Here is a 23,891-nt window from a genome sequence, read left to right on the forward strand (position 1 = left end):
TGTGCCTGGATCCCTCCTCTCAGCTCAGTGACCATGTCCTTGGCTTTGTTTACACGACCATTTGGGCTATTCTAAAGACTCCACAAACCAAGATATGCAATAGTTCCCAGCTCCAGTAACCATGTCCTTGACTTTGTTTACACGACCATTTGGGCTATTCTAAAGACTCCCCAAACCAAGATATGCAATAGTTCCCGGCTCAGCTTCTATTTTGCACGCCAGGTAGCAACTTTCTCCTCACCCTTTTTCTCCTTAGACAACACATCATCTTTGATAACTCATATGCCCCTGTCATGATGCACTTCTGTAATTATTCCTCTGCTGTCCCCTAGGGGCCATGAGCCACATTGTCTTGTTCGCATCCTTGATGTGGTCGGCAAAAAAGTAGGTAATGCTTACTTCCAGGAAGGAACTACTCTGAACACTGCACATCCACATCTTCTGTTTTTCAGGACAATTCAACGGGGCAGGTGCCAGTATTTGCTCCGTTTTCAAGATCAGGAAACAAAGACCAAGAACCAAGTACTTTACCCAAGCGATGCCCTGTCACGTGGCCTAAGCTAGAATTGAAGAACAAGGTGGTGCTGGTTTAGGGTTTGTGCTGAATGATTTTCCTTTTGGTGGAGTGGGAAAAGGAGATAAGGCTGGTACCAGTACAACACATGTTTCCTTCCACACCTTGTATAAATGAGCTTCCCTCTCAAGTCAAGTTTTGCCTCGTATCTGTATGTGGCTTATGCACCAGCTGCCTCCCTGGTCTCCTTCACTGACGGTCTTCTCCTTCCCAGTCTGGTCTCTACACAGTAGCCAGAGAGACCTTCAAAGAAGCTATAAACACATTAATCAGCTATTATCATTTTGCTTCTCTATATGGAGGAAACTCTAACCGGTGTTATCAAAGAGGTAGATTAGTCAGCTAAGCAAGTGGAATTCAAATAGCCTGAACCCTAAAACCACAGTCTCAAGCAGACTCCTCTGCTGTGTGGTTATAACGCTTGATAAGCAGTATTTATCTCTGAGTAGGACTGGCCTTTCTTCTATTCGCCACCACATGAACACTGCAGGGAAGGAAGCCGTCTTTATTTTATGAGAGGAGAAACCCTGCTGTATTAAAAAAAACGTATGGAGGTCTCAAGTCGGACAATAAAGACAATGGAGGGTTAGGACTGTCACTTCCAGAAGAACGGTCACTCCTGAAATCAAAAGCATCTGCACAGCCCACACAAGCTGTACACTCTTTCACTGCAGACACATGGAGAAACTCACGACGTAAACCAAGTTTATAGGCTGCTCAAGTTAAATAAGGGATAGTAAAAGATGTCTGCGGATTTGGCTCTCCGATTTCTGAGAAACGTCTATGGCTCGCTTTCAAAAACCAGCACTGTAAAGCACGTGAGACCCTGAAGTGAGAGCGATAAGAACACGGAGGACAAAGGACAGGGGAGAAATCCCCACCCACGCTCCATCAGGCTCCGGAGTCACGTCCTTCATTCCCCAGTGTCCTTCCTTATCTGTGGAAATTCACACACAAAAAATTACTTTTTTATGGAAAAGAAGTAAAAATAGAGTTGGCAGTCACACAAAACCACGCTTCCTGGAGGAGTGGAGGGTGACTGGGCTTCCTGGCCTGACCTACAGGTCCGGCTCCTCTGGGGTTTCTGCTTCACCCTAGGTAGGCACTATTTCAGCCTTTTTCTGGTATGTGCTCTGGGAAGGGGTGTCCTTCCTGGTTATCTCAGGGCTGTACCCTGTTGCTGCTGATCTGAAAAAAAAAGGAAGAAGAAAAAAGCCAAAGAAGAGGAGAGAAAGCCATCAAATTTTCTTAGATTAGAATACCATTTCCCAAGTTCCCAGCTCTCCAGTCTGTGTTGCTAGGCAGGAGGCCATTATTCTCAATTTTGGCATGAGTCTAGATCACTGAGGGACATTATTACTGATGCAGATTCCCTTATGACTAAGTTGATTTTGTCCTTTCAAGAAATGTTTAGGATGGTTCTGATCCAAGGAGTGCTGGCATCATGGTGGACTGAGTTCCCTGGAATCTGTTAAACACCATTAACACGGCTTCATGCCTCAATCTTTGAATATTGATTATTTGAAACCCTGTCAAGTGCTTTTTGAAAACAAATTAGATTTGAGACCTGTGGGAAAAACAGGTCACAATGATGATATTGGCCCTGAGGATTGAACTATTTCTAGATTCATCTGCAGCTGTAAATCACTTACAGCTGTTTCGTGATTTATTGACACATCATGCTGTCATACGCCTCGTGTGCATTTACCTGCCACGCCATTTCTCCCTCTTCATTTTCGGCTTGAAAAACCTGTAGTGATCAATCTCACGTCTCTTAGACGGATGTCACAGCTCATCCCTGTCTGCCATCTAGCCCTGGAAGAAAAAGTGATATCTATGTGACAGTGTAATTACTGCCCCTCGTGATCACCCTGCTTCACTGTGACACCTGCAAGGAGCTAAGTTGGAAGGGGAAAGATACATATGTTCTAGGATTAAAGGGGCAATAGGCGGAGTCAAAAGGATACAACACTTGGAGACATCCAGGAAACTAAAGACAATGTTGCTTACCTGGTGAATGCAGTGCGGTGGGGGATGTTGGAAAGAAGTTATCATCAAGACGTTGTTTCAGTATTCTGCTACAGTTGAGAGCCCTCCGCAAACCAGTGGAAAGTCAGCCTTGACAGTCAGCTCTGAGGGTGGGCTGGGAGGGAGTGGTAGATTATCTCTAACGGTGTCCTACTAGAGAGTGGTAGATTACCTGTAAAGATGCCCTATCTGTTCCACGGGTACCGTTTCTTCCAGTTACTACATTTTGTTTTGTTTCAGACCACAGTGTTCCAAGACACCCATTGAGAGTCAAAGGCAGTGATTTCTTTAGAGGTCCTGGAGGCTTTGGAGTTCAAGCCGGAAGACCTAATTAGATAGCAGCTTTATGCTGCCTGTCGCTGTGACAGAAGATTTGAGATAACTTCAAGGGGTGGGCTATTTCCGGTGCTGGTTTTAGAGTCTTCTTACATCGTCTTTGGGCTCCGTCACTGTGGGCCTGAGGTGAGGTGAAACGTCATGGGCAGGGAACACATGCAGAGCTAAGAATGCTCTTTTTATGGTGGCCGAAAGAGAAGGAGAAAGGGAGAAGGAATGGGAGAGAGGAAGGGAGAGAAGAGGGGAGAGAGAGAGAGAAACAGAGAGAGAGAGAGGGAGGCAGGAAGACGGGGTAGTGTCCAGGGACTAGGGTCCCAATATACTCACTCAAAGGCATGCCCCCCATGCCATGCTTCCTCCAACTGGAGTCCACTCCCTCAGATTCTGCCACGTATCAACTGTTACCGGCTGGGAACCAAGTCATCAACACATGAGACTAGCACGTTTAAAGTTAAGTCATAGCAAAAGCTGAGATTTAGTGATCCCCTGTAGTCGAGGAGATCATTTCATTGGTGGCAACCAGTCAGTGGAGTATCACATACCATGTTCGAAATGCTAGAAATTTACCTCTGTGTAATACCTCTGTGTAATTAATTTTCTTCCCTTTGGTCAATTCTGACCCAGTGTTAAGGTTTGGGTGTACAATGTGGGAACACTTGTGTCTCAACTATTTTGGAATGTTCTGGAACATTGGGTGGCAGTGTCTAACATGAGAAAGTGGATCTCTGTAGGGTAGGTATGATGTTTGCAGATGTGAGGTAAGTTAGAATGGATGATGCTGACATTGGGTAGTCAAGGTCTCCCTCTGTGGAGAGAAGCCCTGGATAGCTACTTTTGAGGGACTAAATGCTCTTTCTGGAATTTGCCTCCTTGCTGAACCTCACTTGTTGCATCGATCTTAATTTGCCCATTGGTCAAATTGCAACAGTTACTTGAAGAGTTATTGCCAGGGTTATTTGTGAAGATTAGAAATTGTTAGGTGTAGTAGAAATATGGTCAGCATACCAAATCCCCTTTGCCTGAGGTAACACGGTCCTCCAGAAGCGAAGATTGATGTCAAGTGACTTCCTGAGCGAGCGTTCCTCAGCAAAACCTGCATCAGTGAGAAGGAAGTAAAACAGGAAAGGGTAGATTGCTGATCAGACAGATGGGCTCAGGTAAAGTGTAGGGACTATGGCGCTAGTGTGGCACAGTAACACTGTCATCATTTGAGGCAGACTGGTCTTTTGTGTTCCTTATGAGTCAGCCACTGCTACTGCTGAGAGGTGGGCAATGGGGAGAGATGGGGGCAGTCTGTAGTCGTGTTAGTGGTCGCATAACTTCCTAGGCACACGCTGGCGAGGTGGCTTCTGTCAGCTATGGCCTACCCTCAGGTACTGATAGCCTCTACAGCCTGAGAACTTCTAACCTTCACAAATGCATCCCAGGACTCCATTTTGTGTTTATTACTTCCTACTATATATAGTAGCACACTAGAAGGCATCTCTGAATCGCAGACTATTAAACAAGTATAAACAGGGAAAGTACCACATGATTCAACCTGATGCTTGGCATACAGTAGGGGCTCCGCATGTGTTAGCTTTTCTTCTTTTACAGTTAAACACTATAAATCACACACACACACACACACACACACACACACACACACACACACACACACACACACCATGGTCCATGTGTGGAGGTCATTGGGCAACCTGTGTGAATTGATTCTCTCCTTCCACCATGTGGGTTCTAAGGATCTGTCACAGGGTAGAGAATTGTTGGCAAAATATCTTCCTTCCAAAGCCATGCCAGAAGTCAATGAGACAGTAAAGAGTATGCTCAGAGCACCAGTCACACAGCACTTGGTTGAGGCTTGTCGGCTCCATCCCTTCTTTGAATTTTTGGAACCTCATCTCAGGGTCACACAGTGTACTAACTTTTGTAATGGCATAGAAGAACATGTTTCAGACAATTATCATGGAGGTTATCATTAACAATAATAACCTTAAGTGTTAACTCACATAGGTCTAGAATCTCAATCAATTTGGATTACTATGGCTGGAGAAAACAGCCAAATTCTGTATTTCAAGAAATTTTTCATCCATTTTATCTCCTATTCTTCGAGCATATGTAGTGAGTTTTGCTATCTAATTTGGTACTTATATGGTTGTATTTTTCCTACTTTCCCCCCAAATCTGAAGGCTAAAAACTTCTGTACTGTCTCTACTATTCTTATAAATCCTTACTCAATCTTCAGTTCAGTTATGAGCAAAGAAAATGCCTTATGGATACTTGTCCTAACACTATAGGGGTGAGTGTAGGGGGTGGGTAAATGAAGCCATTCATGAATTAACCATAAGAACAATCACATCTACAAAGAAACATATGAGTAATCTCTTGGAATTTTATGTCAAGAATTTAGCGATTGCTACTAGTATGTTAAAACTTGAGTCTTTTCAGCCTGACATTGCTCTTCTGTGACTATAACTTTATCAGTCTCAGGCCCGAGGGCATCTAGATGTTCATCAAAAAGAAATTAGTGAGCTGGGGAGATGGCAGAGTTGGTAAAACACACTTGCCTCATAAGTGTGACAACAAGTCAGGTGTGTTGGCATACATCTTTAATCCCAGAACCTGGGAGGCATAGGCAGGTGAACCTCTGTGAGTTGAGGCCAGCCTGGTCTACAGAGTGAGTTCCAGCACAGTCAGGGCTGTTACCCAGAGAAACCCTGTCTTGAAAAACAAGCAAACCAACAAACAAAAGACAGGAAGAAAGTGTAGCAGCATGAGTTCAATTCCCAGCACTTGTGTAGAAAGCTGGGCATGGTGGTGTGTGCTGTAACCACTGTGATGGTGAGATGGGAGATTGAGACAGAGCATCCCAGTTCTCTGGCCAGCTAACCTAGCCTGTTTGATGTCTCCAGGCCAACCAGAGACACTGCCTCAAACAAGAAGGTACCTGAGGAATGAATGATGTCTGAGGCTGTCTTCCGCCCACCATATGCACGTGCACACACATGCACTCACACAAAATTTGTGATTGGAATCACCAATGCTTCAGAAGACAGAGGGAAACTGTTCTCTGGGATCAATTCCTGGTGCTGAGGGGGGAGGGAGGGAAAGGTAAATAAATCATTCCATTCACAAGTGATGAGGCAATAGTGAGAGGAATCTGTACAAACTGATGAAAAGTGTGCTAAGCTGCAAGTGAAAGGAACCAAGTTCTGTAGACACACACACACACACACACACACACACACACACACACACACACACACACACACCCCACATACACTGAGTGTATTTGAAACTTTTATATATTATTTGTGAGGTAACTATTAAACTTTACCTTCCACGTGGATCTACAATTCACACCATTTACTAACTCATCTAAATTTTCCCCAGGATAGATTAAAATGATTATTTTTTTTTTTTTGGTCTATCATGTAGTCCTAGGAAACTGAGTATTTTCTGAGTGCCGCCGCTTTGCCCATTCTATTGGTAAGATCCCGACTAATGTGAACATAGTTCTTCTGTTAACTATGTAACTGTCCTGTCTCATGTGACCACACTCCGTCCTATTCAATCTTAGTCTTCACAAAGCTTTGGAGGCTTTATCCCCCATTTATTTTCACGTTAATCCTTTCACAACTTTCAGAGGGTTTGAAAACAAAACATTAGAATAGGAATAAGATTCTCATTAACTATTTCTTGATCTATGGAGGGCTGATGGTTTTATAAAGGGTCTTTCTATTTGATTGTCTTGTAGGCTTCGCCTCTCTTGGTATCGTTTGGGTGGGGTAGGTCCTCCTAGTCTGCTTCCGGTTGCAGGGCTAAGTGCCAACCAAAACCAACTTTGGGAGGAAAAGGCTTCTTCCAGCTGACCGTCCAGCATTGAGCCTGGAGCAGAAACAGGAGAGACATCAATGGAATGCTGCTTACTGGTTCGCTTCCAGGCTCACAGTCTGCTAGCTACCTTTCTTACACATCCCTGGCCCACCTGCCTAGGGATGGCACCGCCCACAGTGGGCTGGGCCCGTCAGCATCAATTAGCCATCAAGAAAATGCCTTACAGACATGCCCACAGGCCAATTGGATGAAGACAATTCCTCAGTCGAGCGTCCCTCTTCCCAGATGTACCAAGTTGACCATCAGGATTAGCAGCACAAGGCTATTTCTACATTTTGCATTTTTTCCTTACTGTCTATTGCTGGTCTATAAATGAAAACCATCGAATGGTTTTCTTTATCTTGGACCATGCCACTTAATAATAGAAAACGATCAGCCCTCTTATAATGAAGCTCAAATTAGTTTCCATCTTATTCTTTTTAATAGAGTCTCCTATAATCCAGTCTTGGCTTTGAACATCCTAGAACTTTGGGTCTTCCTGCCTCCACCTCCAAAGTGTTGGAATTAGAAGTGTGCACCACCATACCCAATTTATATGATGTCCACATGATGCTGGGGATGGAGCTCAGGGCTTCATGCATGCCAGGCAAATCCCGGGTCCCACTTTGAGTCTACATGTCCATCATTCCTCAAGCATGTTTCCAGCCTCCAGGAGGGGAGGAAAAAGGAAGGCAAAATACAAACACTCGAGTGTTCTGTCCTTCCTATAAGTCAGCCTGCCATCTAGAATCCTGAACTGCACATCCCCACAGCATGTGGACGCAAAGAACCCCCGCCTTCTTTATTTGCAATTGTTGGGTAGGACAGGGAAGCTTGCTTCAGTTTTATAGGACTGATTTTAGATGCTGCAATAGGTATCCCAGAGGCCGGCTTTCCTCACTCCATATTCCTGACTCATTTCTAATCGGAATCAGTTATCTGATCCTGGGGAGCTGCACATTCTCCAAAATGTCTCCGTAAGGCAGTGACTCTTAGCAACCCGGAAATGGATCTTTCAAAGGGAGATATATGAATTTCTGCACGTGATTGGCTCAATGATTTTATGAACTAATTTTAAAAGAAAGCCCTTAATTTCATGTCTTGTTTTATATACAGCAAAAGGACAGAGGGAAAGCCAGCGACAGCTTTCAGAGTAAGGAAAGAGATGGCACGTGACGTTTGTGGTTACCCTCCGTGGCTGCCTCTTCTCAAACCTTTTGTCCAATCTGCATTATCGTGCTTAGGATTCCTCCCTTATGTGTCCACTCAGATTTCAGTGAGCAGCGGAGCCACCTGCAGGCCACACCTCCACACCTGCTGCTGCCTCTGCAGACCAATCATGTACTGATGGGGTTACTGTACCTATGTTACAACTATATCAAAAGAAATCCCCGATACATTCAGTTGAGGCAGGACCAAGCCTCTTCCTGCTGCATCAAGGGTGAGCAAAGTGTCTGACCATAGTAAATGGGATCCAGAAAGCCAGCTCATGCACCAGGGATGGACCCTGATCATGGAGGGGATGAGGAATGGGAGGGGGTGGTAAGGTGAGGCTGGGAGTGGGGTGGGGGAGCTGAAGGTGGGATGAGAGAGGGAATCTGTGATTGGTATGTAAAATGAACAATAAAAAAATTAAATTAAATAAAGGTAAAATGGGGGGGGGGATCCAGACACCTCCGTTGCTTCCTTTCCTTAAAAAAACAAAACAAAACAAAAAACAAAACAAAAAAAAAAACAAAAGAATCTAGATGATAAGATGTTCTGCGATCCGTTTTTTACACACAGTCTAGCTCTAGGAAAATTCCTAGGAACCGGACAGCCGCTACTTCAGGTGTTCTGCCTGGGAAACCCGGTAGCAGTCTCTCTGCTTGATATACATGCTCTAGATGCGCTTTTCTGTGAGTCAAACTTCTTCCGTGTGTGTGTGTGTGTGTGTGTGTGTGTGTGTGTGTGTGTGTGTGTGTGTGTGTGTTGGTTGGCTGTTTTCCTCGGTTGTTTTTCACTTTATTTTTGAGGCTGGGTCTCACTTATTTGGGTAGGCTAGCCCCCTAACGCGCTCCAAGTATGCTCCTATCTCCGTACCATCTCCAGTTATAAACACACATTGCTGTGCTCGACTATGGTTTGCCGGGTATCTGAACTGAGGTCCCCCAAGCTTGCACAGCAAATACTTTACAGATCTAACTGCCTTCCAGTCCCCCAAACCTGTTTTTTGCTTGTCATTTTAAGTTGGCAAAAAGATAGTATTTCTCCATCCCAGAGTCTCAGCAGATGCTGCAAGAAGGAAGGCATCTTCTTCAGTGAGACGCTGCAGTCTCCACGCAGAATCTTTTTTTTTTTTGGTTTTTGAGACAAGGTTTCTCCGTGTAGTTTTGGTACCTGTCCTGGATCTCGCTCTGTAGACCAGGCTGGCCTCGAACTCACAGAAATCCACCTGGCTCTCCCTTTAATCCAAGCAGAAAATTTAACAATGATTGTTGGAAGGGCTGATATGTACTCAGTGTGTCCTATCGAACACTCACCCCAGTCAGGGAAGACATTTTTTCTTAATTGGTATAGGTATGTGCTGTCCCTTTAAAATTTCCAATCCTAAAGGTAATACTTGTCATTAAGGATCTTAAAAAAAAAATTAAGAAAACAAGACGACAAAGATACTAGCAGCCTGATCACACAAACCATCCTGTGCCATCTTTACATGTGCAATTAATGTTATCAATTAGAAAAATTCAATGTATAATAGCAAACTGATTACATCTTGGTGGTGTTTTATGTGTCCATTATAATGGATACAGAATTCTCATGTGTATTGATTAATTACAAAATCAGTAAATATTTTATTTTCTTCTGTATTAACATTGTGTTTTTATTACAGAGTTTTTGACAACTTATAAAAGTTCATAATACAATAAAATGTACATTTTTAGTGTTTTGTGGGCATTTTCACAACCTGATGCTTGTGTAAAGTTTATGTGATAAGTTTTAAAACTGTGTCTGGTTTAATCTCTCACTGACCTTCCTTAGACCTTTCATTATTCTCAAATTTAGTAAACAATTTACTTCAAGAGTTTTGGTAAATATTGATTTCACTTTCTTTTTTTCCTTTTACTAGTTTCTCTGTGATTCTTTTATGTTTTCATATTTCCTTAATTATCTAAGATATATTTTAAAAAAGAAAGTAAAATGAGGCTCTGAACTAATTTTTCTTAAACTGCTCACTACCTCCTTAGACAGCACAAGCGTCAGTTTCTCATTGAGTAATACATCCTTTATTAGCACTGTGTGCTATTTTTAATGTGTCTTGACTTTTTTAGTTCATTTGTAGCTTACTATCAATTTTTTTCATTTCAGAAGCAACAGAACACATGGGAATGTATTGTGTCTGATAGCATTAATCACATTTTTATCTTTTTAATAGTTTTGTTTTCTTCGATTACTTTTTCTTGTTTTTCTTCTTCTTCCAGCTTTAGTATGGGTGTGTTGCCTATTATTTTTCTGACTTATTTTAGAGGAGCTTGGGTGTGTGCATGTGTCAGGGGAATGTCGCTAGAATTTTGACTAGAGTCATTCTGAATGTGTAAATTCATTTTAGAAGAAGTTATACTCATAATAGTCAAAGAAAAAAGTTTACTCTTCTGGGCTAAAGCTGCTGATATATGCTGGTGCATTTTCAGAGCACACCGAGGGTTGAGAAATGATTAGCACAGTAAATAACTGGTGGGTGTATCTGCTTGAACACATTGAACAAGTTTCATTCTTCTCCAAAATACTTTTTGGTAAGCTGTGTGTGAGGGTGCAGGTCTGTAACGCCTGTGCTCAGGAAGGCGAGGCAGGAGGACTGAGTATGAAGCCACCCTGAGCAACACAGTGAGAGCCTGTCTAGTAAAAATGGCAAAGGAAGAGAGGCCTATGTTGGCATCATCGTCATCATATTTTCATAAGAATAAAATGATCACAGCACTCCCAACAACAAGGAAAAAGCTGAGGTTAATCATTGGCTGGATACTAGACACTGGGTACCAGAGGCAGAAGACATCTTCAGTATAGTCAACAAGTTTTCATTGGCCTTTACTCCTGAAAGCCTCATTCCCTTTCTTCTGGAAATGCCACATAAGACATCTTTCCAGTCCATTGAGGTCCCCATACACAGCTTTCCCAGTTGATTTTTGATTTTAACTTTGTAATTTAAATTTTCAGTTGTTTTTGAGACAAGATCTCATAGAGTCCAGGAGAGCGTTCAGCTCACTATGAGGTGAAGGATGACCATGAACATCCTCCTGTCTCTGATTCCCAAGTGCTGGGATTATAGGTGTGTGCTACCCTACTCCTTTTTATATAGTGCTGGGCATCAAACCCAGAGTTTTAAGCATGCTAGGAATGTACTCTACCAACTGAAATGTACTGCCTAGTGTTTTAAATCCCTGTCAGTCAGTTCCTCGTCTTTAATTCCATGTCTCTTGTTTTTTTCTCTGATCAGCTGCTTGTCTCTGCATTACAGCTCCTTGCAAATGCTCCCACACCTCCCTATATTGATTTAAATCCCTGAGCTCAGGGATTTAAATTTCACACAGTTGTAAAGGTATGAATGTCAAGCAGTTGTCGTAGATGTAAGCGCCCAGGTAGACCTCAACGGTTGTCTACGGCAGAAATGTATATTTGAATAAAAGAAACCAAATATACATTACAAACATGTCTGTAGGGGAAATATTGACACAAAAACTTCCAGAAATTTTTATTTATTTCAAACATTCCAACCATACCCAATTCCAAAGAATCTGGCAAAACTCAACAACACTAAAAGCTGGCTCTGCCTATGCTGTACGTGTGTTGTAGGCAGCAATTTCCTCTGCTGATTTCAAGATGACATGTGAGGATTACTTGGTTCAACACCTTTGTTTCAATACCCATAAACACACACAGTTTCCAAAATGATGATCATCTTGGCAAAGCATCATTTTAAAGCACACCGCAGCCGGTAGGTGACTTGGTGACCAGATCGGAAATGTCACCAACAAACTGGGCTTTCCCAAGTGGAAGGGCTGGGTGCTAAAAACAGAAACTGCAGAGTCTACCTGTGAAAAACATTTACATGTCAGCAGAATTGACTCTGTGTGTGGACGAGTTGACGATTCTTTACATGGTATTCACTTCCGCCCCAAACTCTTCCCTGTGTGCCTGCTAAGGGACCTTAATGTTGTCTTGTTCTGTTAAAGTGAATTAGGGCTGGGGGTTCAGATCAGGGGTAGGGCACTTGTCTAACTTGTCAGTGGCACTAGGTTCTGCCTTCAATGCTGCTAAAAAGAAGGATAGGGAGGAGGAGGACAGGGCAGAGTTGTCATCATTATGACCCCAAGCATCAACCTGGGCATGTGTTGGATTACAGACATCTTTCAAAGCTCTCAGTACAAATGGCCACCCCATGCTGACCTTACTAAAAGCCCTTCCTGTACTTGTTACATCAGTAACCTTGTCTGTGGACACAGCCCCAGGTACTGAGGTCTGCTTACCTTGCGCTGTATCGTATCTGTTTTTCTCAGCTTTTCTAGTTCTCCATTTCTAGAAGGCTCCAGTTCCCTGTAAATTGTGGACAAACATCATTTCCAATAGTTTTGGCTCTGCTAAGGCAGAGCTCCTGGATTACCCTTCATGAGTTCTACGAGGCAGCTCCGTAACATCAGTGAGGAGACTGTGCTTTGAAATGAGACAGATAGTGTGTATTTGAAGCACTACAGTCAACCAGGACCAAACACATTACATTAAAGTTCTACTCTTTTGCTTTTTGAAATAAAACTGAGAGGTGGATTAAAATAAGGAGGGGAACAACTCCACTCTGCTTCAAGTGGGCTTCTCTACATTTCCCTTACAGCCCCCTATTACAACACTGATGTGAATTGTTCAACATTTATAAAATACTTACATTTCCACTACTGTTTGTCCTATCTCATTTCTAACCTAATGTCCTAACATGCTCTTAACAAAGTAGATTATTAAAACACAAAGGATGCTACCCTCCCCGCTGCTCAAAATCCTGCCATGATTTCCCATTATCTACCTCAGATTAAAAATCCAGTTCTCTACGGTGAGGTTGACATCTTTCTATAGCATCTATTGTGCCTGCTCCCTCCTCCCTTTCTTGTTTTTTAATGTGAATGCTGAAGCTCTATAAATGTCGGGGATTTTGTATGTATTTTCAGTTTCAACTCACTCAAAATACTTCCTAAGTTCCCTTTTGATTTTTTCTTTTATTGATTCACAGCTTGTTTAGAAGTATGTTATCTCATTTCCAGATGATTAAAAATTATTTACAGGTATTTTCTATTATTCATTTTTATCATTAAATTGATACCAATTTAATCCATTGGTGATCAGGAGCATAGAGTATATGATGTGAGCCTTTCTAGATTTTTAAAATAAAAATAACTTTTTAAATGTTTATTTTTAAGTATGTGAATGCATGTGTGTGTCCATGTAAATGTATGACACGTGTGTGTGTGTGTGTGTGCAGGTGACTGGAAGCCAGGGGAAGCCAGGAGAGGACATCAGATGCCTTGAAGCTGGAGTCTCAGGCAGCTGTAAACCACCTGACATGGGTGTTGGGGACCTAATTTGGGTCATTTGGAAGAACAGCAAGTTCTCTGAACTGTTTAGCCATTTCTCCAGCCCCATCTGGATTTGGGGGAAGTCACTGTATGATCTAGACTATGGGTCATTGTATGGACATTGTAGATACTATTTCTTACCTCAGAGACTTTTCATTTATTGTCCCTTCTGTCTGAAATGTTCTATCGTTAGATCTCCCCAACCCTTATGAGTCTCCATTCCATGTCATTGTCTCTGTGAGGATATTTCTGACCTCCACATATATCATATGCATGTACGACACCAGGTATACTCTATGCCCCTTCTGGCTCCACTTTCTCAACTGTACTCATCGCTCCTGAATGATCTTCCCTTTGCTAGAGCAACCATTCCACAAACATGAGTCATTGTTCATTGTACACATTTAAATATCCACAGTACCTGAGGCAGTGTCATGCACATGATGGGTGTCATGTGAATATTTGTTAATTTGGTTCACACAACTACTTGTGAGCTAAATACTGCTAACTATACTGCCATCATTTAACCAACATGCTAACCAGATAAAATGTAAAATCAAGACTTTGAACACCACAGTCTGTTTCATGGGATTCCTTCACTTGCTGTTGGCTGCATAGTTACTGTGCTGGAGTCCAAGATGGATGAGCACCATGCTGGCTGTAAAAAGATTAGTGGGGGATGGATCTTGTGTTGTGTAATAGAAGCAGTCAGGGGAGAAGTTGAGAAGTGGGAGGGTCTTGTGCCATGCTGAATGCTCAGAATTTACCCAGAGAGCAACAGGAAGGCATTGCACAGCTTAGAAAAAGGAGAGGTATGACCAAGTTCGCAAATTAGGATGCTACAAATGATGCAATTATTTTTGTCCAGTTAGTATTTGTTGACTCTGGATATAAGACCGTTCTCTCTGCTAGAGGTATAACAGAGAACAAAATGTCTTCATAAAATGTAAAGCCTAGTGCAGAAGACTAACAATAAACAAATAACCATACAATAAACAAAAGCAATATAATTCCAGGCAGTTGTCAATGCTTTGGGGGAAAATGAAAAAGGGTACAGGAATGGGGTTGGGGTGTACTTTAAACAGAGAGGTCAGGTAAATCTCTATGATGGAAGTTATATTTGAGCAGTGACATCAATGGAAACACAAACAAAAAACACAGGAAGCCAGTTCTTGAAAGCTCCCAGAAGATGTTCAAAGACCATTGTACTTAATGTTGTAGCACAGACATGAGCTTTCTGCTACAGGAAGATGAAGCAGCTGAACACTTGCATTAGGAAATTGATGGGTTCTAATTTACTTTGTGGGACAATTCTAGTGGATTTCCAGAAAACCAGTAGTTTTCCTGTGTCCCTCAGCCACTTGTTCCCAAATAAACACACAGACGCTTATATTAATCACTAGCTGTTTGAGAATGAAGGGAAGAAGAAGGGCAGAGTCAGGAGTCTTGAGCAGATGCAGAGAGAAGATGGGCATGTCCTACTGAGAAAAGATACCAAGCCATGTAACAAAGCATAGATAAGAAATGTGGGTTAACATAAATGTAAGAATTAACTAGTAACAAGCCTGAGCTATTGGTCGAGCATTTGTAATTAATATAAGCCTCTGTGTGGCTACTTGGGACTGGTGTCAGGGAAAGAAAAATCCACCTACACACTGGCACAAATATATTTGGTGTAGGGAGAACACATATTCCCTGGCTTTCTGTTCCTATGAGAATTCCACCAGTGTAAAATTCCATTGTTTCCTTTGTCACTTTTCTCAGTGAGGAACATACACATAATTCTTCTGGTCAGTATTCATGGCTTAATCGTTTTCTTGTGTATTTGGGGGGTAGGTGGTATCTGCCTTTAGAAAATATAAATATTCCCATTTTTCTCTGATGTTATTCTTGATCCAGTTTTCATTTACATGATGCAATTTGCATGGAAGAGGCCTGTGCTTGTTCAAATGTTCCTGTGCTTGATGGATTAGTCAGTGACATGACCATATTCTTTATAGTAAATGTTTTAAAAATAATAAGGTTAGCCTTTTATTTCCTGGCCTTGAGTTCCGGCTCTGTTTGTAATTGATCATGAATTTGGTCAGCTAGATGAAGTCATTCATTTAATGGCTATTGATTGAGCAAACAATAGGGTCAGACACAGAAACTTGGAATGTTCCAGCCTTAGGAGAGATAGAACACACATCAAAAGAGATAAGAAATGAAAATTACAGGAAACCTGGGGTAAGATGGTGGCTAGAAGCCAAGGAAAGATAATATTTTTAAGTGAAAAGGATTGTCATTTTTTTTTTGAAACTGTGGGCAGCCTGACTTCGTTGACAATATGTGAAATGGTTGGGCTGGTCACCTCTTTCCAGTTAATCTGAGTCCATTAGTTAGTTGTCAAACAAAGGGAAAAGACATTATACCAGCGGGGGCTTCAGTGGAGCAGAAACCCCAGCTCAGCCTCCCTGAGACATTCATTTAGACATTTCTCTCCAGACAGGTGAGCAGTCACATGGGTTTTCCTAGGAGTTAGCACTCACAGTTCCTAGTTCTAAAATAGAGGAGGCCTGGGTCAGACAAGGAGTTGGTTACTTTATCCTTAAGCAAGAAATACCCTTTACAAACACCTACTTATACACATTGACGTGCACCACCACATGTCACAATCATGCCACTTCAGTTGATTGTCTTTCAGCTCTCAAATTAAGCTATCCGGCTGAGAGTCTGTCTCCTTTGGGTGGTGGTATGGGAATGGAGTGAGGAAAAGCAAAGGACAGTAAAAAGAAAAGGCTACAAACTCATCTATTCCTAAGTAAGAGGACTCACAGAAGTCCCTGTACAATTGCCAATGATAACTATAACGGTACTTCTATGTATAGAGGATAGAAAATGGATAGACGTATGGATTCCATTGGATGCTCTCACACATCACATGTAGGGGAGGAGAAGGGGGGAGTTTTTGGTTTGCACATCTAAGCAAATAGATAATTTATCAAAAGTAGGAATATGGGGTTTCAGAGAAAATTATGAGTCAGTTTATACTTAATTACAGTGTCTCACCCTGATACTCTGGCAGGATTGGTCCACTTGCTATGTAGACTACAACCTGATATTATAAGCCGCAGAAACCCTTTCTTCCCTTAACTTCGGGGTGTATTATCACAGCAACCCAAAGGAAACTAGAACACTCAGTCACCTCATGTGGAGAGTGAGCAGAAAATGGCGGCGTAGCCGGTCAGGTGACAGTGGGGAACGGCTCCTGTTCCACGGAAGTGCCCATCACTCTTCACAGGCTGGAGGAGGGTAGGGCATGAGGCTGGGTGTGGGGAAACGGAGCTAATTAGACCGTGAGACCAGAACTATAGCTGTTGCTACACTGGACACTAGCAGAAGCTCCCAAACCATACAAATAGTTAAGTGAGGTGTGTGTGTGTGTGTGTGTGTGTGTGTGTGTGTGTGTGTGTGTGTATGTGTTTGTGTGTGTGTTGTGTGTGTATGTATGTTGTGTACTTATGTATGTGTGTATATGTATAGGTTTGTTGTGTATGCATGTATGAGTGTGTGTGTTGTGTGTGTTGTATGTGTATGTATGTGTATGTGTGCTGTGTATGTATGTGTGTATGTGTTTATGTGTGTTATTTGTGTATATGTGCGCATATGTGTGTTGTGTACGTGTGTGTTATGTATATATGTGTGTGTGTTTGTATGTGTGTGTGTTGGTGTGTATATGTGTGTATGTATGTGTTGTGTATGTGCATATGTATATGTTGTGTATGTATGTATGTGTGTGTATGTTTGTATATATGTGTGTGTGTGCTGTGTATGTATATATGTGTGTGTACATGTTGTGTATGTATGTGTCTGTGTGTGTACATGCAAATATTTTGTATCCTAGGAGCAGCAGTACTAGAGGTAGCAGTGTTAGTAATGAAAGGATAGGTAGACATATAAGACTCTAATTATGATTGTTAGGAAAGCATGTCTATACCGTGGAATGATACACTAACTTCCTTACCCTGCTATATTGTTCAGACTTTAACCCCCAAAGGCCATATGTTACAGGCTTTCATCCCAACTTGCTGCTATTGAGAGGTAGCAAAATCTCAGAGGTAGAGCCTTGTTTGGAGATCTTTAGGTTATTGCCATCATGTCTCTGAAGGGACTAGTGGGTTTTTTTCTACTTTCTAAGCAGAAGATGACTAGTTTTAACCCTGCACACACACTGGTATGATGGGCTGCCTCACCACAAGCCCATGTCTATAGGGTCAAAATACTATGAACCAGAACCTCCAAAACTGTCAGCCAAAACACACCTCCCCCTTTTTACATCATCTTGGGTGTTTGTTATCACGACAGAAACCTGACTGGCACATATCTCAACAAAATGGCATTTTTGACCAGCTGTTTCTTTATAACAAATCTTGCTAGAGGCCACTTGAAAAGGGCCTAAGTTATTTGCTCATGTAGTTATGCTTTGGCAACTTGGGCTGGTCCTCCCATGGCCTATCACCAGGCTGCAGTCATGACAGCCCACTGAGGCCCGAGGGAGGGCCTCCGTTACACGTCTGGAAGCTGGCTCTCCCTGCTGGTGAGCACGGCCTCTCATCTTCATACAGCTTAGCCTATGCTTCCTTATGTGGTATTTTCAGGGCAGTGGGGGCCTGAGAGCAGAAGCCAAAAGACTGCGTGTGCCTGAGGCTCTGAAGCCTTAAGGTGTTCCTCTGTTTCATTCTGTTCTTTAGGGCAAGTTGCAAAGCCAGCTTATATTCAAGAGTGGGAGAGATGAACTCTATGGATGGTAGAGGGGCAAAGGGACAGTGCGGTGATACCAAAAGGATGAGAGCCATCTGTGAAGGGTTGGTTTTTGTCAACTAGTCACAAGGTGAATCTTCTCAGAAGACGGGAGATCAAACGAGAAAAATGCTTCCGTAATAATGGCTTGTGGACAAATCTGGGGGCCACTTTCTTGATTACTAATGGATGTGGGAGGGCTCAGCCTGCTGTGGGTGGCACCACCCCTGGGCAGATGAGCCTGTGTTGTGTAAAAATCAAACTGAACAAGCCATAGGGAGCAAGTCAGCAAGCAGCACTCCTCCATGGCTTCCGCTTGAGCCTCTGTCTCTAGGTTCCTGCCTTGAGTCCCTGCCTTGACTTCCTTTCATGATGCATGGCGACTGGGACATATAAGCTGAAATACACCCTTTCTTCCCCAGGCTGCTTCTGGTCATGGTGTTTACTGTAGTAATAGAAAGAAAACTAAGACATCGCCTTTGTACACCGTTAACTAATGGCCTGATAGCATAAGGACGTTTCTCATGTCTAATGAACTGTGATCTCAGATCTATAAAAAATATCAATCCACTAGCTATGTCCAACTGTGCCATGTGCGTGACATGTTGTAAGTTCAAGGAAGGGCAAGAATGAGGGAAAATACAGATTGGTCCAGAATTCTGGTGCGATATACATTATCTATTGTCAAACTTACTCCAAGAGAACGTTGGTGGTTGGTTATGTGGGACCAAGTGGTCAAAGAGATTGGACCTAGGTTCTGGGACCCTGGAATCTGGAGAGGAAATTCGAGAGACATCACTAAAGATTCTCTCTTTTGAAAAACCGAAGTGAAACACAGTGACTAGCCTACATAGACATTGGCAAAACTGGGCCCATAGCTTCAATAGTCACAGCTCAGCTCTACTTGCAAGTAGGGTGTGCTGCTCTGTGTTAAAAGATCAAAAAAGAAAAGGGGTGCTTCCCATGGTGGTTTTCAGGGAACTTGTGGATGCTCTTTTCTGTGTTCTGAACTCCTCAAGCATCATCTGGCTTAGACCGCTTCTCCTGGCAGTACATCAACAGCACCAAGCGGCTAACTAGAAAGTAAGAAAAGAGTTGCCATTTCAGCAGGGGGTGGTGGATGTTTTGCTTGGGATGTTTCTTCTGCCTGGGCTGGTTCTGGTTTCATTTCTTTTGTGGTGACAAAACACTCTGACAACCATCAGGAGGGGAGAAGGGGTTTGTTTTAGCCCAGGCTATAGTCTGTAGTTACAGGGAAGTCACGGTGGGCAGGAGGGCTGAGACTGCAGGTCACAACGTGACATCCACAGTCAAGGGCAGAGAGAAATGAACGGACACACCCCCACTAGCTTGTGCTCAGCCCACTTCCTCCACTCAGAGACAGTTTTAAGAACCTCTGTCTAGGGAATGGTGCTGCTCACAGTGGGCTGGGTCTTACCAGATCACTTATTTCAGATAATCTCCAGAGATAATGCCCACAGGCCAAACCACTGTAGACAATCACCCATTTGAGACTGTGTTTCAAGTGGTTCTAGAATGTGTCCAATTGGCAATTAAAGCTAACCTTCACCTTGCCGCTGAACTGACTTACATCGAGCTGCCCTTCCCCCTCCTCCTTTTCCTTTTCCTTCTCCTTCCTTCTCCTCGGATCTGTCTTTCTATCACACACGAAGGCAGAGAAAAGCAGTGGTTTGCATCCAAAGATCTGAAGCCATGCCTTGCTTGGTGTAGATGCTAATGGCGCTTCTGTAAGTCATGAAATCTTGTTGAAATCTTGAGGGGGAAAGGTCGAGATTCAGTTCGACGATCATTAAACATGGAATCCCTTCCTCAGCTAATTTCTCCTCCAGAACAACCTGAGGATTACAGAGCTGCCGGTCACTAGCTGTGGTTGTCATTGTTGTTGTTGTTGTTGTTTTGTGGTGCTTAGAGTCAAACCTCCTTTCATTTTGAAACTTGAACTCAATTTAAAACACAGATCCATGAGTACACTGCAGTATACTTCTGAAGTAAGGCTAGCTGAGGTCATAAGATTACTGGGGACATGACTGTGTTAAAGACAATTATAACCCTTTTAATGCCTCAGTTTCCTGAAGCATAAACCTAGACAAATTATTATGGCCTCCTGCAGCAGTTACAAGGATTAGGTCAGTTAAGACATGTAAAACTTTCAAACCAATGCTGAACACATGGTTAGCATAGACAAAGACCCTCAGGTATGGGCACAGTCACTTTGGGGTTTTGATTTTTATACTCTACAAAGGACACAGTGGGCAAATTACAGAGAGAGTTTTCAATGTTCTCATTTAAAACTATCTGCCATTAAATCAGAGGAAGGAACAATGTCTACCATAATATTCAAAGGGGGATTTTTAAAAAATGCGTCTTTAGAAGGCTGTTCACCTTCATCATTACCAAGGGTGGCCAGTCTGAGCAGAGATGGACAGTTAAGGGGAGACATGTCACTCATGAGGGTGAACTTGGGAGGCACTTGGAAGAAACGGTCTTTGGAGGAAGAATAGCTGATCGGTGTTAGAACCGTATTAGTTTTATGCTCTTCCACTCCCTGTGATGGCCTGGCATTGTGGGGATGTGTTTGGCTATTTTCTACTATTCTTTTGAAGCATCCTTTCACTTCATATGGTAGGGGATGTGAGCCGAAAGTGCAGTTCCTTGACACTTCGACAGAATACCTATCGGTTTACTCATATTGGGTTGCTTTTTTTTTGCTGTCGCTTCAATTGAGAGTTTTCACTATCGACTTCTCTTAAGGAAACACAAAGAAAACAACGCTAGCCCTTCTTGAAGACATTGCATTTCTTAATATGTGTATACTGCCTGTGCTTCATCCGCCCAGATTCCATTTTCCAGTGGAATTATTTACAAAACTTGCTAATGATATGTCTTTACGTGTCTGGAAGCATTCATGGCAGTTTTGCCCCAAATGCTCATTTTAACTTTCCTTAAAAATTGTAAAGACCTATTTTCTACTTTTCATTCAGTGACAAACAGCTTTGAGCCCTCATCTCTCAGGACTTTAATGCATTGGGGTGCTTTGGTGCATATGTTAATACATAATGTGCTCTATTTTTAGAACGTTATCAGTCTAAAGGCAGTTTTGGTTTATGAAGAGTGCTATCTCAACACTTCTAAATAAATTGTAGCTTTTGTTACAGAAACCTGCGAGCAACCAGTGGATGGATGCACTCTCCACGTCCACACCCATCTTCCTGATACCCATACCCCCACTTCAGCCCACATCAAAGGCTGCAGCAATTACTCAGATCTCAGTACCTTAATTCCTTCCCAAAATTCTCCCCCACTCTTCACTGCACACAGCATCAGTCCCACATTCTACAGTGACAGTCAGGACCCTTCGCAGCCTCTCCCCAACTACCCAGGTTCCCTTCATTTCCACTACCGCTTGGGCCCTGGGCTTTTCTAGTCCTGGCGAAGTTCTCATGACTCCTGGCAACTTTGCAAAGTCCTCAGTAGACCAAGCTTCCCTCTTTCTTACTGGATCGACTCTAGTGACATTTCAAGGACTTTTCAAAGCGGGTCCTTCAGCTCTGAGGAGCTGGTCTCCTCTGGGCTACTACAACTTTTGACTCATGCCTCCATTCTGTTGTTGGACTTCTGGACCAAAAATCACAATCTACTTGTTTACTGACTAAGCCCACTTTTAGATCAGCGAAAAGCTCAAATAAGTAAATATCAATGCTGCTAGTTTATTTAGGATGCCTACACATTAGCTGTTCTTGGGAATGTTAGATACTTCAGAATTTTACTATATTTTCTTGGGAATCTGATGAGTGTGCAAGTTGAAAATTAAAGGCACCCGCTCTAATCTAGACGCCTCTCTGGTATCCAGGGTTCTACTTACACAGTCTCCTTCAGTCTTCACTGAGGTTGACCTTATTGGGCTCCTGTTACAGCCGTGGAAATGCAGACTGTGGGTCTGATGATGGGCTCCTGAGCCCCGGGAGTGGCCTCAAGGCATAGTGTGACTGTCTGGAGCCTGACCACCTGGGTTTGAGTTCTGGCTGTACTTTTTTCCAGCTGGGATAACTACTAAACCTTTCCGTGCCTCACATTCTTTCATTGCAAAATGATGGTCGAGTCTTCCTCTTTTGGTTTGTTTTTTAAAAGAATAAAATAGGTTAATTTATAGAAAGTGCTTAGAACAGAGAATGGCATATTGCAGTAAGCACATATGAGTGTTAGCTCTCTTCATCATCATCACTACCACCACCACCACCACCATCACCACCACCACCACCACCACCATCATCATCATCATCATCATCATCATCATCATCATCATCATCGTCTTTCACGAAGGTAGACGAAGTTAGAATTGATTGGATTAGATCTGGATGCAAATGTTGTGGATGCAAAAGCTTCCTATGTGTACATGTCAAATGGCTCCTTGCTTGGTCCGTTCGTCTTGAGTCTGGAGTGAAAAGATCTTTTGGAGATTCAAATACTTCCTTCATCAAGCTACTTTCCTTTAAAATGCACGAGTGGTGTGCCACATGCACTTCCCAGAAATGGAAGGCTCTAGAAACGTTAACGTGCGAAAGATCAGGTGCTGTCATTTGAGGGTATCTGAAAAACCATGGATCCCATGACGAAAGCTGTGCAGGGGAGGTATTTGTGGGCTTTTGCTCCGACCAGCTCTGCCCTGCCGTGCGGTGAGGAAGGACTCAACTGACCTGCGCATGCGTGCTCATGCAGAGCCTGTAACGTAAGGGCTGAGGGGGAGTTTTGTAAAGCGGTAGGAGTATCTCTTCCTCCCCGGCCCCCTTCCTCTGTTCCCCAGAAAAGCAAGGGCCCCACATTGCTCAGGAAGAGCAAAGCAGAGGTGAGAGGCAGATAAGAAAGGTGTTATGTTAGGCATGACTGGTTTAAGGTTAAGTTTGAGCCTAAATAGCCCTTTAGGGTGATTTTTTTAAAAAAATATCCCTTGGGTATGTTTTGCTGTATCTGCATCTCCATGCTCTTCTAATTAAGCAAGAGACTGAGATGGTAAGATCTCAGAGTTCCCCAGGGGAATAACTCTTTTCATTTAGTTAACTTCAATTAAATTCAACATCTTTTCCCTGACCTGGAACTATGGCATCATTCTGGGATCTGTGGATAAAACTTCTAAGACAAGGTTGGGTTTCTCAAGGAATTTAAGTTCTGCCTAGAAGACAGCCCAGTGCTAAGACCATCCTGCACTGCATTCCACAGTGGAAATAGCCATAGAGAACCATCAGCCCACACAAGCAGGAGACATGGTCCGTGCGATTGGCTGGAGTCAGTGGTGTCTGGGGGAGTCGTTGGTAGAAAAATATCTCTGAAGAGAAAGTTGGGAATCCTCACATGGAAACAGGAAGAGAAAAACACACCAAACAAAGTGTAGAAGAAAAGCTCAGGCTTAGAGGAATCAAGTAGAGTTTATCCAATGGGCTGCTTTAAAAACAGCAGTTTGAGCCCGGCGGTGGTGGTGGTGCACGCCTTTAATCCCAGCACTCAGGAGGCAGAGCCAGGTGAAGCTCTGTGAGTTCGAGGCCAGCCTGGACTACAGAGTGAGCTCCAGGATAGGCACCAAAGCTACACAGAGAAACCCTGTCTCAAAAAACCAAGAAAAAAAAAGGGGGAGCTTGATTATATAAGCAAGGGGGTGGATCAAATTCACGATGGGGAGATCTACAGAGAAA

This window comes from Peromyscus californicus, unplaced genomic scaffold (assembly GCF_007827085.1).
Source record: "Peromyscus californicus insignis strain IS unplaced genomic scaffold, ASM782708v3 Scaffold_24__1_contigs__length_46423439, whole genome shotgun sequence".
NCBI lineage: Eukaryota > Metazoa > Chordata > Mammalia > Rodentia > Cricetidae > Peromyscus > Peromyscus californicus.